The sequence below is a fragment of the Schistocerca piceifrons genome, chromosome X (genome assembly GCF_021461385.2).
Source record: "Schistocerca piceifrons isolate TAMUIC-IGC-003096 chromosome X, iqSchPice1.1, whole genome shotgun sequence".
In the NCBI taxonomy this organism is placed as follows: Eukaryota; Metazoa; Arthropoda; class Insecta; order Orthoptera; family Acrididae; genus Schistocerca; species Schistocerca piceifrons.
In genome coordinates, this window is record NC_060149.1 from 378873958 (window position 1) to 378878128 (window position 4171).

Sequence of the window (4171 nt, forward strand, 5' to 3'; positions counted from 1 at the left end):
CCACATGGGTTTTGTGGACAAGCATACCCTTAGTAACCAACTCACCCACCATCATTACGTAACATTTCTCGAAGTCGTCGGGGCATTGATTCCACTATGGCCCACGATAGTTTAGTTTGATGGTTTACTTCCCATCATATGCAATTGGATAGAAAGTTTTCTAACAGACAGAGAGCAGTATGAAACTTCCTGGCAGATTAAAACTGTGTGCCCGACCGAGACTCGAACTCGGGACCTTTGCCTTTCGCGGGCAAGTGCTCTACCAACTGAGCTACCGAAGCACGACTCACGCCCGGTACTCACAGCTTTACTTCTGCCAGTACCTCGTCTCCTACCTTCCAAACTTTACAGAAGCGGGTTCGCAGGAGAGCTTCTGTAAAGTTTGGAAGGTAGGAGACGAGGTACTGGCAGAAGTAAAGCTGTGAGTACCGGGCGTGAGTCGTGCTTCGGTAGCTCAGTTGGTAGAGCACTTGCCCCTGAAAGGCAAAGGTCCCGAGTTCGAGTCTCGGTCGGGCACACAGTTTTAATCTGCCAGGAAGTTTCATATCAGCGCACACTCCGCTGCAGAGTGAAAGTCTCATTCAGAGAGCAGTATGTCGTCCTGAATGGGGTGACCAACAAAAACAAGCGTAACTTCAGGTGTGCCCCAGGGCAGCGTAATAGGTCCGCTGCTTTTTACAATTTACATATACGATCTGGTTGATGGTATTGACAGCGTCATTAGACTGTTTGCCGATAATGCTGTAGTCTACAGGAAAGTAGTATCAGCTGAAAGTTGTGAACAAATCAATGAGGATTTGCAGAAAATAAATGCGTGGTGTAATGACTGGCAGTTATCTCTCAATATTAGTAAGTGTAACCTACTTCGTATAACAAGTCGAAATTCCCCATTAATGTACGAGTACAAAATAAACGTCCAGTCTCTGGAAGCGGTAACGTCTGTCAAGTATCTGGGTGTGATTTTTCGAAATGATCTCAAACGGAATGATCAGATTACACAAGTAACTGGCAAGGCTAACTCTAGATTGTGGTTTATTAGCAGAATCCTGAAGCGATGCAGTCCTTCAACAAAGCAAATTGCTTACAATACGTTAGTTTGTCCAGTCTTAGAGTAATGTTCGTCTGTATGGGACCCTTACCAGTTGGGTCTGATTCAAGAGATTGAGAAGGTCCAAAGAAGAGCGGCAAGATTCCTGACTGGTACATTTAGCCATAGCGAGAGCTTTACAAATCTCATAGAAAGCTTGAAGTGGGACACACTTGCAGATAGACGACACTCTAAACGGAAAGGGCTGTTCACTAAATTCCGAAATCCGATCTTCGCCGAGGATGAAGAGTAGGAAATTAGAGCTCGTACTGAGGCGTTCAGACAGTCGTTTCTCCCTCGCGCGATCCACGAGGGGAACAGAGGGGGGGAATATGACTTTGGCGCGAATTGTGCCCCCCGACACGCACCGTTTGGTGGCTAGCGGAGTACATACGTATATATAGATGTAGATGTAGATACGTTTTCTATATTCGTCGAATGATCGCGTGCATTTGTAGGTCCACATGGCAATGACCTCGTTACCTCTGCCCACATATTCTCCATCGGGTTGATCGTGGAACAAACGGCAACAGCTCTACCCTCTCTTGGTCCTGAAATCAATCTTGCGCAATGCTCTGTTCTGATGGATGGGGCTGTGGTCCTGTAAAAATCTGCCGGCCGAGGTGGCCGAGCGGTTCTAGGCGCTACAGTCTGGAACAGCGCGGCCGCTACGGTCGCAGGTTCGAATTCTGCCTCGTTACGTCATATATTTATATTTAAATAGGATGTTTGTAATAAGCACATAGTATTAGTATTTTCCATAGTGTATCAGACTTCAGGCCCTGTCATAGATAAGTGATCTAGATTCAACAGTCCGATTAGGAATGTGGTTTACCGAGTCCGTCATATGATGAGAGTCGCAGTCGGAAATTCACATTTAGACCGACTGACTGAATCCGATTAGAACGATCTGGTTCAAAATAGTTCAAATGGCTCTGAGCACTATGGGACTTAACTTCTGAGGTCATCAGTCCCCTAGAATTTAGAACTACTTAAACCTAACTAACCTAAGGACATCACACACATCCATGCCCGAGGCAAGATTCGAACCTGCGACCGTAGTGGTAGCATCGTTCCAGATAGTAGCGCCTAGAACCGCTCGGTCACCCAGGCCGGCTAATACTTGTAAGTGTGTGTGAAATCTTATGCGACTTAACTGCTAAGGCCATTAGTCCCTAAGCTTACACACTACTTAACCTAAATTATCCTAATGACAAACACACCCACCCATGCCCGCACGAGGACTCGAACCTCCGCCGGGACCAGCCGCATAGTCCATGACTGAAGCGCCTTAGACCGCTCGAACAGGTAGCAACTGTCTAAGATAATGTGAGAAATATGTCTACTTGCAGCAATGTAAGGACATCACACACATCCATGCCTGAGGCAGGATTCGAACCTTCGACCGTAGTGGTCGGGCGGTTCCAGAGTGTAGCGCCTAGAACCGCTAGGCCACCCCGGCCGGCAGAACGATCTGGTATCGAACTGAAATTACAGAAATCTGATAATTTGAACGTCTGTATTGCAACAATGCTTCCCACATAAATGCCTTTGATGAAGTAACAGGCAGCAAAAAATGGTTCAAATGGCTCTGAGCACTATTGGACTTAACTTCTGAGGTCATCAGTCCCCTAGAACTTAGAACTACTTAAACCTAACTAACATAAGGACATCACACACATCCATGCCCGAGGCAAGATTCGAACCTGCGACCGTAGCGGTAGCATCGTTCCAGACTGTAGCGCCTAGAACCGCTCGGCCACCTCGGCCGGCTAACACTTGTAAGTGTGTGTGAAATCTTATGGAACTTAACTGCTAAGGTCATCAGTCCCTAAGCTTACACACTACTTAACCTAAATTATCGTAAGGACAAACACACACACCCATGCCCGCGGGAGGACTCGAACCTCCACCGGGACCAGCTGCACAATCCATGACTGCAGCGCCTTAGTCCGCCCGAACAGGTAGCAACTGTCTAAGATAATGTGAGAAATATGTCTGCTTGCAGCAATGTAACGTAATTATAAACTATATTTATGTGATGCAGATATTGAATCGAACAACAAACACCTTTTTCAGTGATACAAGATACACCACATCGAATTTCCTGATGACATAATAATAATAATAATAATAGTAATAATAATAATAATCCCATGTAATTCTGTTAGACGCTCCATTGAGCGCCTTCCCAGGTGGCGGATAGGGGAAAGCCTCCCAGATATGGGCGGTACCGACGAAATCAAATACTTGGGGTGGACCAAATACTAACACAATCCTCAACGGCTATTCAACCCGTTGAACCCAAAATCCAGACACATTTGAGTGATAATCACCAGTACTCTGGTCACCGTCTGTTATCTCAATGAACTCTACTGAAAATATTTGGTTCCAAAGGCTTCAACACAAGTAAACATGAACTGTTCAAGTAAATTCAACTTTACCCTAGGTGGTACACAACTCGCCCGTCGACAGACAGCATCTGAACTTTTGAATTCTGGAGAGTCCAGGGTAGCACAGAAGAGAATATCGGAGATCTCTGGTAAACTTCCCTACAAGAAGAAAACATTCATTGGAACACTAAATATCAATACATTGATCCAAACAGGAACACTATATAATGTAGTAAAAAAAAAAAGATAGATACAGCTGGACACGAACACGAAACTCTAAGTTTAGAATGCACGACGATTACCAATTTTTTTTTAAATCTCATTTTGTTCGTTTTCGTTCGTTGTATCTGCTCGGGTCGGACGTCTCAAGACACCCGTTTCATTTCGTCGTTGACCCATTAACTCAGTATTTTTTTTTAATTACAGAGGGCAGCTAACCCTCCAACCGAACATGCTGAGTACCGTGCCGGCATACCACTAGACTACGGGGTAATACGACTCAGAGTATCTTGTAAGTACACAACACTTCTTCCTGACACTTCCGCATCTTACAGCGTTGCCAGATTGTGCAGATGGCGGCTTAGCGTTGTCAGAGGCGATCGGTTTTATTGGCCACCTTAAGTGAACGACTCGGACTTAGTCTCTGTGTCGGCCAGCCGACCGTCAGTTTTTATGGCTAAGATTGTGCATT

General features: G+C 45.5%; 1 non-coding gene across 1 annotated transcript; it reads left to right on the top strand.

Moving 5' to 3' along the window:
• The first annotated feature begins 442 nt into the window (after nucleotides 1-442).
• Nucleotides 443-517, top strand: Trnas-uga. The gene has a single exon. It is a non-coding gene; the product is annotated as a tRNA-Ser (tRNA).
• The last annotated feature ends 3654 nt before the right edge of the window (nucleotides 518-4171 follow it).